The sequence below is a fragment of the Schistocerca serialis genome, chromosome 9 (genome assembly GCF_023864345.2).
Source record: "Schistocerca serialis cubense isolate TAMUIC-IGC-003099 chromosome 9, iqSchSeri2.2, whole genome shotgun sequence".
Classification (NCBI taxonomy): Eukaryota; Metazoa; Arthropoda; class Insecta; order Orthoptera; family Acrididae; genus Schistocerca; species Schistocerca serialis.
Genome location: NC_064646.1, coordinates 124,796,002 through 124,809,884, shown reverse-complemented (window position 1 = coordinate 124,809,884; position 13,883 = coordinate 124,796,002). Strand labels below are relative to the sequence as shown.

The window sequence follows — 13,883 nt, the reverse complement described above, 5'->3', positions numbered from 1 at the left end:
CGTGAAGGGACTTTAAAACGAGGTGTTCTGAGAACCACAGAGTTTAAAAAGGTGATAGCATTAATACAAGGAAAGCAAATTTTGAACGAATATATGACACTGTAACAAAACATTGTTTCCTGCTTCTCAGGCCCCTCCACCCCGCACTTCTCTCTCTCTTTCCCACACACATACACACACACACACACACATACACACACACACACACACACACACACACACACACACAGGCGCACGCGCACGTACGCACACGAACACACATACACGATAATGTAGGTTTCTCCCTGGCAGATGCAGCTCGAAAACCAAACATTCAAAATTAGCTCCACACCTGGGAAAAACCCGACGAGAATCAGCTGAGTGCCGACAGTAACGTTGTTTCCCTCGATGAGTACGGCGACATGAGTTTACTCCAGAAACTCGTTCTATGTATGAAAACGTGTAACACAGGTGATGGTAAATGGCAAAAAGTGTGACAGAAATGTAATAATTACAGTCAATGAATAAAATACAAAAATGGTGCATAATGGTTTGCAAAACGGAGTACGGGGTACACACCTCTAAAACTCTAGGAAAAACGTTCCAAAAATAAACAACTTTTTACACAAATTCTCCCGATGTCTCTGCAATTGACAGGCTGTTAAACGATAAAAAGCGGACCGGTACAAATCCGCTTTCACAATTAACTTAAATTCAAGAGAGCAATCAAAAGAAAATAAAGAGGCACGTGTTATAGTTCTTTGGCTTAAAACAGGCAAACAATTATATCTTTGTATAATTTGAAGAACAGCATTTTTGCGTCAGCTGTACAAATTATTCTTTATTCTTTATCGGTTTCGGTCGTAGCAACCGTCGTCACAGGAGGAGAAAGCATATATCAGGGGATAATCATTCATATTTACTTTAGATTTATTTTAAATTAACTCAAAGTTATAAGATGTTCCCTTAGCCATACGCAATACACAATGACTCTAAACAGCAATGGAGTATGAAAGAAATAGCGCAAGTACTGATCTCAGTTTTAACCGAGATCAGTCCTCATGCAGTTTTTACTGAAATTAGTCCTCTCGCGGATTTTTTCATACTCTTTTATGCGTAACTGTGAGGCCAATTTTAAGCCGTTTAGAGTCGTGATGTATTGCGTATGGTTAAGTAAATATCTTGTAACTTTGAGGACTTTCATCTTTCTAATGATGGTCGCTACGACCAAAGCCGGTAAATAATACAGAATATTTTTTACCACTGATAGCTAAAATGCAGTTCTTCAAGTTCCTAATAGCTGTAGCAAGTCACCTCACTAAAATATTACTCTGTATAATTCTTTTACAGAAATAATTCGAGACCCCCGGAAGTTAACACGTAGGTGTCGAAGCATTTCTGGCTCAATAGGAAAAAGAAATAAATTGATTTTTGCTGGATTTGGAGTTTAAAAACCCAAATTTTGTGTCCTTAAAGTTAAGGAATTAATTTTTTGATTGTTTGCATGTTCATGCCGGCAGTCGAGGTACACAGTGAAATCCGTCACCACCGTATCATAGATCCCCGCTAGAAGACCCAAAACAAAACGGCGCAGTCCTTTGGTAAAGCGGAGTATAGCGCGGTAATTTTTCTGCATTTGAATTGGGAAAACGCCGCAACTATAGGTTCTGTGTTGGTCGAAGTGTACGGTAACAGGATAACATCTTGTAACACATTTTCCAAATGATGGAGCCCAGCAATCAGTAATCCTTTTTTTTTCAGATTTTATTAAAGCAAATCTAGATTTCGGCTTGTGCCTAGCCATTATCAGTGAATTGTTTTATAGTTTTAATACATGTCCTAGTATATCAGTCTGCTATTGTTCACGCTTCTGTCACAGTTCATTCCAGACTAGTCTTGAATGAACTGTGACAGAAGCCTGAACAAAAGGGGGCGGACGTAATACTACATGTATTGAAAATTTTGTCTCACGCCCTATTATCTCCTGAAATGGGACCCAGTGACTTCCTCCTCTTTTTTCAGATGGAGAAATCATTGTGTGGTAGGCATTTCCAGACTGGTGACGAGTTGGAACATTTCCTGAAGAGCCAAACTTCTACAACCAAGATCTCCAGCGAGTCATCCAGCGTTGGTAAAAACGTGTTGCTTTGAAGGGTGAATATGTAGAGAATCATTAACACCATCATCGAGTTGCGTGGTCGCAACTAAATTTTTTCTGGTCATAACGGAAACATGACCTCTGTTACAAGTTATCCAATAATTCTAGGGCTGAAATCCGTGAAATGATAGAGGATCCTGAGATGTGTAATTTGAGATAAGAAACTGGTCAACAGAAATGAATATTACATCTTCTTTTGACATTAACAACTTATAGCAACTACTTAACCGAACACTAACTTGTCAAAGCGACCGTCACCAGCTGCAGTGCTAGCGTTATAAAGGCATGTGACATTCTTTCTGCATTCTCTCACATTTCCTTGTTGGCTGTTGTACCATAAGACACTCAGATAAGATCCTATTATCCAGTTCGTTTTCATTTTGTACTGTGGTTTCATAGACCAACAGCTTCATGAAACTCCATAGTGAAATGTCTCGGCATATGGCGTTGATGGAGTTTCAGACAGAATTCTGAATAGTTATTCTAACTTAATAAGCAATGTCAGTTGTGATATACATTTGTAATGTACCCCTGCCACAGAAATTTTTTTCTGGACAGATAGCAGTATGTGATTGTGAAGCCTGATCGTAAGAAAAGTGATAAAAAAGACATGAACAATTATCATTATATTTCTTCATTGATGTTTTCTTGCAAAATATTCGGAAAAAGAATGTACTCAAGAGTAGTTTCACATTTAACCAGTAACAATTTTGTTACCATATTACAGTTTGGATTCCAGAACGGTGCTCGACTGAGAATGCTATTTATTCATTCATTCATCAAATATTAGAAGCCTTAAATAATACAATATCGCCAATTGGTATTGTTTGTGAGCTTCCCTAGGTGTTTGATTCTGTAGATAATGTTACACATTTTGGTAAACTCAAGGTTTGCGGAACTGATGACTTTACCCACAACTGGTTAGAATAGTACATAATAAACAGAATGCAAAAAGTTATGCTCAATTGGAAGGGTACAAAATTTTAGTGATAGGGGAGAAATCACAAAGACAGTCCCACGGGGTTCAATTTTGAGACCACTACTATTCCTTATATTAGTGATGACCTCCTACTTAATATTCAACAAACAGAACTGGTACTTTTTGCAGATGATACTGGTGTTATAGTAAATCCCATTATGGAGAAAGCAACAGAAGAGACCATTAGTGATGTTTTTCAAAGAATTAATGGGGTTGTTCTCAGAAAATGGACTCTTCCCAAATTTTGAAAAGAGAGACACTATATTCATTTCAGTATAATAAATTGAGTCGTATAAACAACTGATGTAGCTCATCAATGGAAATCAATAAATACAGCAGAATACTCGAAATTTCTTGGTGCACATGTAGATGAAAACCTGAACTGTAAGAAGCATATTATGGAGCTTCTGCCGGCCGCTGTGGCCGAGCGGTTCTAGGCGCTTCAGTTCGGAACCGCGCTGCTGCTACGGTCGCAGGTTCGAATCCCGCCTCGGGCATGGATGTGTGTGATTTCCCTTAGGTTTGTTACGTTTAAGTAGTTCTAAGTCTAGGGGACTGATGACCTCAGATGTTAAGTTCCATAGTGCTTGGAACCATTTGAACCATTTGGAACGGAGCTTCTCGAACAATTAAATTCAGTTACTGTTACTCTTTATATAATTGATGACCTCGAAAAAATGAATCACCCTCCTGACATATTTTGTATATTTTCACTTAATAATGCCTTATAGAATAAGAATATGTGGTGTTCGCCCACAGGTGTCATGTAGTTACATCTTCAAGGAATTAGCATTATAACGACGCCGTCACGGTGCGTATATTCGCCAGCATAATTTGTCATACATAATCCAATACAACTTTAGAAGAACACTGGTGTCCATACTTACAATACTAGAGGGAAAAATGACCGTCATTGCCCTTTATTATAGCTGTTAGTTATTCAAAAAGGAGTTCAATACGCAGCATCAAATATTTTTGATGGTTTGCCTAATAACATAAAATATCGGTTAGGTAGTTTGAAATGTAACCTAGATTCACTCTACTGGGCAACTTCTTGTATTCCATGGAAGAACTGCTACTTAAAAACTGGTGCATATCGAAAAACCTAGTTTTTAAGTGCAGTTGCATGAGTGGGACTAAAGAAAGTGTTTCCTTTAGTTAATACAAAAAATGTAGTATATAATGTTAACACTAGTCTTGTATACATATCCTATAAACTGAAGCGTTCCACATCTAAGGAACATGCAACTAATTAATTGGGCAGGACGTCCTCTTCCAAGAGAACGATGATGTTATTTGCAACTGAAGTGTTCGTGGACATTAATATCTAAATGAGATGGTACACCACCAACCAGACTCTCACCCGGACAATGGTTGGTCAGTTTCCATCAACTATGGTCTCCTGAAAACTGAGGGTCATGCATTATTCAAATGATACCTCATTTGTTGATCTTGTACAATTCCGGCCAACTAGTTTGTAGACTGTTATTGCTGGTGATTTGAGATGACCATAACTTACGGATTTGATCTCTTCAGACCTGCTGTGGGGTAGCAGAAAATACCATCACGTTTGAAAGAGCCTCATTCATGGACAATGAAAACTTCCTGAAGTTCAGCACAGCAGTACTGGCTGTTAATCGATTGACAGAATTGTACAGATTCAGAAACATTTGGCTCGATTGATTTCATACGTTGGCTATGACACTGGTGTAATCTCTGTTCTAGTCGTATTATTAATTTACTGAAGAGTGCAATTCACTGGCAAGTTGACAACTGTTTTTTGATAGACCTTTTCACAGTGGAACGAACACAATTTTCCTTAAACTTTACCGTGGATGTAATTCTTTGGTGAGAATCTCGTCCAGCTTTCCTTGGCTTGAATGATCGAATAAATACTATATGTACACTACTTAATCTTGCATCATCAGTCGTGAAACACAAGTAGTGGAAACACCAGCGTGATCACATCACATACGATTGTACATTGTTTTTTAAAGTTAGCGCAACCGTCACCGATTTGGCTGGCAGTTTCTCACGTAACATAAGTAATTTACAAACATATGCGTCCTGCAAAGTGCTCATTCAAGATCCCATACAGCCTGAAATGTTCACTTCCGACCATTGATTCTACTCAATTCAGGATCCTCTGCGGTCTGTATACATTTTACCTTGCAGGTTTGGATCTTACTGTGTCTAGGCTGCGAAATAAATTATTGGGGTATTGAGACGAACTTCCCGCTTTTGTAGTAGGTGCTCTAGCCTCACTCCGTGCTATGTAAATGTTCATTCAATTTATTCGTTTCTTTGAATCTGACACGAGTCTAATGCTCGAACTGTGCCCGTTGTCTATGATATGGTTATGAAACTGGTTGCACCGAATACAATAGGAAACATCATTAATAACCTTTTAGAACTCCATAATCTTGTAGGAATTCTTGTAGGATTAGATAGTCTGGCATTCACAGATATTCTTGTTAGGGGTCCGTCCAGTGTGCTACATAGCAGCAACCCCACAGCTGCCACCAGTTTGAGATTCAACCCTCAGGCACATGACCCTTGAGGGCTGCAGTTTTCCTTCGGAGCGGCGCCACAATCCTTATCATTGCATCTTTTAGCATCAAGCCTAGACTGACATTAGCGCAAGAGTCCCGTTCCTGTACAAATAAATAATAAGGGTAAATGTAGGACCTCAAACAAACTGTTTGCGAGGTGAAACTTCCTGGCAGATTAAAGCTGTGTGCCGGACCGAGACTCGAACTCGGGACCTTTGCCTTTCGCGGGTAAGTGCTCTACCTACTGAGCTACCCAAGCACGATTCACGCCCCGTCCTCACAGCTTTACTTCTGCCAGTACCTCGTCTCCTACCTTCCAAACTTTACAGAAGCTCTCCTGCGAACGGAGTGCTGGCAGATGTAAAGCTTGGATAGCTCAGTCGATTCCCGACTAATAGTCGACTTTATCGCATAGGACTGGCCACCTCCCCATTCTGCCCTCACTGTCAGTTCGGAGACACCAATGAGCACGGTCTTACTTGGCCCCTAAAATGAGACGTTTGGCTGTTCATCCAACGAATCGTGGGCTTTTACTTCCGTGCCCCGCCAACGACGGTAACCCCAGATTTCTTGTTGTTGCCCCAAACATATCACTACCCTCTTGCTAAGCTCCATACACTCATCTGGTTTCGAGGACAGGCTTTAGAATACCTCTTTCAGAGTGGTCCGCATACAGTCCTCGATTTCTGGTACAAAGTTGTGACCCCGCATAGCACCCTCATCCGAAAACCATCTTACCGACAAACTTTTGCCGGTTATCTCCGCAGCGTCATCCTTGAACCCCCTCAAAGTTGGGGTGTGCCGTTCCTACCCGTCACATGATGAAACACCCTTATCCACATTCTAATGTATGGAAAAAAAAGTACAGAATGTGTTATATTTTGTTGTATTTAGTATTTTTTCTAGTATTTTTGTTAAACTAAAAATCATTAGTATATGTTTAAATTGTACCTTGAAGAACTGTTGCATTTTATATATATATATATATATATATATATATATATATATATATATATATATATATATATAAACATATACGAAAGTAAACTACATGAGATACAATGCGACAAACGAACAGGCATAAAATGGACCGAAGAACGCAAGCAAGATCACAGCCAGAAGATGAAAGAAATATGGGCAACCAAAAAGGCAATCAAGATGAAGCCGAAGACACAAAGCCGACAAGAAGCATGGACAGAGGACCGGAAACAGAAACACAGCGAGCGAATGAGGGAAGTTTGGGCAGCAAGGAAGGCAGCAAAAGGAACTGGCCATGTAGTTTAGTCCAAATGCGCTCTTTAAGGGCAAAATACCAATAATATATATATATATATATATATATATATATATATATATATATACTGTTAGTTTGTTCAATAAAGATTCTTGCATCTAAAAAAAAGTCGGTAGAGCACTTGACCGCGACAGGGCTGGCAGACAGTTTTAATCTGCCGATAAGCTTGATTTCTATGTACATTTCTAAAGATCGAAAGGGAAAATATAGTTTATCTTATAGAGTGTTGTGAATTATAGTTCTGTTTGGTGATATTTAATTTTGACTAGCATTCATCATTTTCTTTAAGCAACGTAGAATCTTCACTTTGGGTGCAAGTTTTCTCTAAAGATTAACTTCGACTTATTAAAGAAATTTTACACTAGATAAGACGAACAGTGTATAATATCACATTTTCTGTTCGATTATTGCAGTCACGCATTGTAGAAGATACTTTCCTCGGCTGCTTGAGGATGATCCCATTGCGCAACATGTAATAAATCTATGACAGTATACCAGTACATTTTGCTGCTGTTGTTGTAAGATGGCGGCTAATTTGCCAATACGGTGCAATACAGATAGGTCGAGTACAATCTGTATTTTATACTATACGATCACCTGACGTCGAACTTTCGATTTTTCTGACTGGGGTGATCTTAAAAGCAAAGTACGGTGCACTCTCCTTGATTCGGTTGGAACTGCGGCTGGGAATGGTACACAACTGTCAGTCGTTACGAGATGATCCGGAGGTGTTTGACCGAATTGGTAACTCACTCGCGTCAGAGAAGAGAGCAGTGCCCCGCGCTGAGTGGCGTCGCGGTTTAACGTGTCATGTCATGGACTACGCTGCCCCTTCCGCCGGAGGTTCGAGTCCTCCCTCGGGCATGGGTGTGTGTGTTGTTCTTAGCATAAGTTAGTTTATGCACTGTGAAAGTCTAGCGACCGATGACCTAAGCAGTTTGGTCTCTTAGGAATTCACACACATTTTTGAACGAGTGCAGTGCTGTATTTAAATGTGAGAAGGAGACTTGAAACATCTTCTTTAAGACATACGAGTGCACAGTAAATTGCAACATGTGACGTGATGAAGCAGTATTGTAGTTTTTGTCAAGGAAACACATGACTCAGCGAGATGAGAATCGAAAAGTTTACATTTCAAACAAATTATTACTAATTGGAACAATATTTCAGATTGAAGTCAGTGGCGGTTTACAACTGCACATTCGAAATTATCTCGCAAATGGTTTATTTGCAGATCCATATTGACCGGAACTTTAATGCTTCCATTAACGCATACTTTCACCCGTGTTTGTTTTCGCTATTAATGATACTACATTAAACAGTAAGATTTTACATTGTACCATACCTGTGTAGGGAAAACTGAGACAAACAATCTGATATCAGACACCCGCGCTCTATCGAGCCGGAAAATAGCCTCAAATTGGCCTACAACATCTATCTAAACCGTTTACTTCGTTAACATCATTAATTTAAACTATTCCGTGAAACTGAAAAAAAGGCTCCTTTAAGCGTTATGCACAAACTAATTACGTTGACAACTACATCTAAACTTAACCTTAAAAGCGGATTAGCTTCGTAGTAAAAAGACGAGTCAAACAAAACGATTTGATTGTTTATCCTATGCTGCTAAAATTACAAAAATTTGAGGCACAGCGTACAAAACGTCAATTGTACAAGTACGTGCAAGAACTAGGGGTTTCTAATATTTAAAGACGATTTTAGCCAAAAACGCCCGCAGCAAGCATGTGCTGAAGCTTAGGCCGCTTGTGTAAGCTAATTAGAGGCTGTGTACCGGCTCGACGGACCATAAGTGTATGTACCAATTTTTTCGACTCGACTTCGCCTATACCATCGTGCTATGTTGCAAACAGTTATTGTTTGCGTGGGATTGTTCATTAATGAATTGAGGTATGATGTATAGGTGTAACGATGCTTGATTTCTAAATGAATCAGTTACAAGGATACATAGCCTGGAAACAAAATGATAGCTTCTTACAGGTAGTAAAAAAGTCCTCAGTAAGTAATGTCTAGCTGCCAGCTGGGTTGTTTGGACATGAAAGGAACTGGACATTACAGAATTATAACTCCACATTTGCTAAGCATGTACTGAATGAGGCCAAAAACTTCGAGTCACACTCCCATATCTTTCACTTAGCAAATAGAGGCCGAAAACCAAACGTATTGGACGTATTGGAAATAAACAAATATCCAGCCAACAGTCCAGATTTAATATAAAATGATCAAACACAGCTCCATACTTCCCTATTTCTAAATTTCACTTAATCCACACAGTTTTCGAGTGCTTCCAATACCCTCCGTTCCTTTCTGTTCCGCCCCTGTATTTATTTCATTGTGATTGCGTTCATACTCCATATATTCTGTTGTCAAAACTGTAATTTATATATTTTACTCTGTTCATGTTTCGCTTTCCATATATATAAGGGACGATCAAAAAGTTTCCATTCGAAAGTCACGCTAACCCCTTGCTTACATTTCGACGATTATACGCTGCAGCAGTATTCTCAAATGGAAACTTTTTGATCGCTCTTTATATAATACTTGTTCACGCTGTCCTTTAGTAGTATTGTCGACTACTAATTTCATTTTATTGGGATTACTTTTTTCATTTAAACTGTTGTATAGGAACTTTTTTCAAGTTAAGTGTTAACATTTGTCCTGTTTGCTTTTATTACACACTCATCAGCCATAACATTATAATCACCAACCTTCTATCGTTATAAACTCGTCCAGGCGATAGCAGCCTCACCTGGTGAGGAATGAGTGCTAACCAGACACACACACGGTGCATGTAGTATCAGTGAGCGTGCTGTCCGCGTGTAGAATTGGGAAGGCGCGCGATATAGCTGAGTTGGACAGACGACAGATTGTGATGACCTGGAGGCTTGGTAGGAACATTTCGGAAACCAAAGTGAAACCGCGTTCACGGGTTAGGCGGCCACCCCTCATTACAGATGTCGGACATCCTAGGCTGGGCAGACTGGTAAAGCAGGACAGGTGGCGAACTGTGGAGGAACTAACATGAGGCTTTAATGATGGGCAGAGTACGTGTCTGAGCACACAGTGCACCGAAAACTGTTAACAATGTGCTTTCGCAGCCGACGACCCACGCATGCACCATGCGTGGGTCAATGTTAACACACGACGTCGACAACTAAGACTGGAATGGGCACGTGACCATCGGCACTGGACGTCGACGCAGTGGCAGAGCGTTTCATGGTCTGATCAATCCCGATACCTTCCCCATCACGCCGATGGGAGGGCGCGAATCCGTCGCCTTTCAGTTGAACAGCTCCTTGTCGTACTGCGGGACGGAGACAAGCTGGGGGCGGCTCCATTGTGCTTTGGGGAACATTTATATTGGCATCTCTGGGTCCAGCTCGTGCAAGGCACCATGGCGACCAAGGAGTATCGTACACTTGTTGCACACCACGTAGACGCCGTTATGACGATCATGTTTCCCAATGGCAGTAGCATTTTTCAACAAGATAATGCGGCGTGTCACATTTCAGAACGTGATGGAATGGTTCGATGAACGCAGTGGTGAGTTCCAGTCTATGTGCTGTGCCCCTAACTCGCCAGATCTTAACCCGATCGGAAACATCTGGAATGTGACTGAACGTGGAGTCAGAGCTCATCGCCCTCCCCCCCTCCCCACCCCCCCATGGAAATGGGTGACTTCAGTGAGCAGATGTGGTGCCAACTCCCTCCAGTGACTTACCAAGGCCTCATAGCTTCCATGTCACGACGAGTCGCCACTGTTACTCGTAGCAAAGTTGGCCATACTAGCTGTTAGGCATAGGTGGTCATAATGTTCTAGCTGATCAGTGTACTTATTTACTATCAATTTTTTACGTTTTTGATTGCATTACTGCTCCACTGTTAAAGACGACATTCACTGTGTGTCTTAGTTCTTCACTCTAGACGACTAACAGCTTTTGCATAGTTTTTTTCGAATATCGTAACTTTTTAAACGACGATAGACGTTTAAAGTCTGATTACGGCCTTCTAATCTGAAAACCAGTAAACTCAATAAAATTAATTCTGAAGAATATATACTATGTTGAAGAAAATCTTCAAGGCTCTCTCCTATTCTGTTAGACAGTTCTTCGAAAAAACATTAATCAAATTCCTGCATGACTATGCTAGTCTATATTCAGCAACTTGGCGTTTGCGTAGGATTTGTGCAAATTCTCCTATATTTATTATCATTTTTTCAGACGTAATTTCGTATGCTGACTGGTTCCATAACCATTGAGATTAACTCCTCAGTTAGGTCCTACGGAACTAGATGTATAAATAAATAAAGATATAAATAAATATTACATGCCCTTCACTGAAATGGTCGTATTTCCAGTGGTACCAAAGAAACAAGCGATCATTTTCTTCGAAATGCATTGCGAACGAACGACTTTTTTTTATTTCAGTTCGTCTTGGAACACTGAAACACTGGGCTGCTTCTTTAGTTTCCATCTCGCGCGAACATTTCGCAATTTTCATCCCCTGTTACAAGATGTTGTATTAGGATTTTGCGATTCCTCGGTTATATTCTTTGAGCATTTCGATACATCAATTCACACAAGTCTGATTTTCAGCTTCGCTAAAATTGGGCAGAATCGAAAACAGATTTTTTTTTCATGGTGAACCACTCAATGTAACAAAATTCCAAGCTAGTTTCCCCAAATTACGTAAGAACATCTTTTGTTTTGTGTTTCAGGATTCTTGCGAAAGAAATGATAACCACTAAGTACGGTGATGTACTTGAGGACAATATTATTGAAATGGAAGAGGATGTAGATGAAGATGAAATGGCAGATATGATACTGCGTGAAGAGTTTGACAGAGCACTGAAAGACCTAAGCCGAAACAAGGCCCCGGGAGTAGACACCATTCCATTAGAACTACTGATAGCCTTGGGAGAGCCAGCCTTGGGAGAGCCAGAACTGCGCTGGCCGGAGTGGCCGAGTGGTTCTAGGCGCTATAGTCTGGAACTGCGCGACCACTAAGGTCGCAGGTTCGAATCCTGCCTCAGGCATGGATGTGTGTGATGTCCTTAGGTTAGTTAGGTTTAAGTAGTTCTAAGTTCTAGGAGACTGATCACCTGAGAAGTTAAGTCCCATAGTGCTCAGAGCCATTTGAACCTGACAAAACTCTACCATCTGGTGAGCAAGATGTACGAGACAGGCGAAATACCATCAGACTGCAAGAAGAATATAATAATTCCAATCCCAAAGAAAGCATGTGTTGACAGATCTGAAAATTACCGAACTATCAGTTTAATAAGCCACGGCTGCAAAATACTAACACGATTTCTTTACAGACGAATCGAAAAACTTGTAGAAACCGACGTCGGGCAAGAACAGTTTGGATTCCGTAGAAATGTTGGAACACGTGATTCAATACTGACCCTACGACTTATCTTAGAAAATAGATTAAGGAAAGGCAAACCTACGTTTCTGGCATTTGTAGACGTAGAGAAAGCTTTTGACAATGTTGACTGTGTAAGTAGGCTGTTTATGTTTTCTTATTGGCAACGTTACGTAGCGCTCGGTATAAAAAATCACTGGCTGTGCTGTGTGCAGTCTGTGTCTAGTTTGCATTGTTGTCTGCCATTGTAGTGTTGGGCAGCGGCAGCTGGATGTGAACAGCGCGTAGCGTTGGGCAGTTGGAGGTGAGCCGCCAGCAGTGGTGGATGTGGGGAGAGAGATGGCGGAGTTTTGTAATTTGTCATGAACTGCTATATATATTATGACTATTAAGGTAAATACATTGTTTGTTCTCTATTAATATCTTTCATTTGCTAACTATCCCTATCAGTAGTTAGTGCCTTCCATAGTTTGAATCTTTTATTTAGCTGGCAGCAGTGGCGCTCGCTGTTTTGCAGTAGTTCGAGTAACGAAGATTTTTGGTGAGGTAAGTGATTTGTGAAAGGTATAGGTTAATGTTAGTCAGGGCCATTCTTCTGTAGGGATTTCTGAAAGTCAGATTGCGTTGCGCTAAAAATATTGTATGTCAGTTTATGCACAGTCGTGTATAACTTGTTCAAAGGGGACGTTTCATATGTCGACCCTTAGCCGAGGATACCTCACTGGAATCTTCTGATTTTTTCTTGTAGTTTGTGTAATTAGTGTAGCTATTGTTTATTGCTAGCGCGTAATTGTAGAGAAAATCTCCTTTGTAGTTGCAGTTTTTCATTGTTGTACAGTAAAACAGTTGTGGCATGCATGTAGATTTGCACCAAGTATTTCGCAGCTGCGCTTGCAAATAAGTAGACATTATTTCTATTGCTATGTTATTTTATTTTGCTCTTCAAATTGTGCTTTTCTGTGCTATCGTGTGAAATATTGTGACAATTATGGCGTGTGAAAAACGTAATACTAGGCTCCAAAGTAAACTGAGAAATGACAGTGAAGACGAAAGCAGTGTGTTAGCGCCGCAGAGTAATGAATTAACTAATGTTCAATGTAGTAATTTGGTAATTGCGCATAGGGAAATGGAGCGGGTTGCAAATAATGGTGTACACAGTGAAACAATTAGTGAACAGGGAAGCATTATCGATCGATCGGTCGGCAACAGCTCGCCTCAGGAATCCGAAATGACAGGAAACAATCTCGGAAATACTGTATATTCAGGTTTTGCGTCCTCACCGTTTTCTCAAATGAGTCAAGACACATTTTCCACTTGTCAAGATGTGAATGTTGCCGGTGCAAATTCACTGCCGAAAAGCACTGAGGAATATGTTTCAGACACCAGTGCATTGTTATTACAATTAATGCAACAAATGGAACAAAATCAGAGACAAACACAGCAAAAGTTAGACACAATGGAACAAAATCTTCAAAAGTTAGACACGATGGAACAGAATCAGAGACAAACACAGCATGAGCTTCAAAAGTTAGACAC

General features: G+C 40.3%; 1 protein-coding gene and 1 non-coding gene across 2 annotated transcripts in view; one reads left to right on the top strand and one right to left on the bottom strand.

Annotated features, from left to right (window-relative positions):
- LOC126418582 (UDP-glycosyltransferase UGT5-like) overlaps positions 1–13,883 on the bottom strand; it is a 139,922-nt gene that overhangs the window by 21,718 nt on the left and 104,321 nt on the right. The gene's annotated exons all lie outside the window — the stretch shown is intronic.
- On the top strand, positions 11,932–12,015 carry Trnas-gga (transfer RNA serine (anticodon GGA)). The gene is given in 2 exon segments: positions 11,932–11,971; positions 11,981–12,015. It is a non-coding gene; the product is annotated as a tRNA-Ser (tRNA).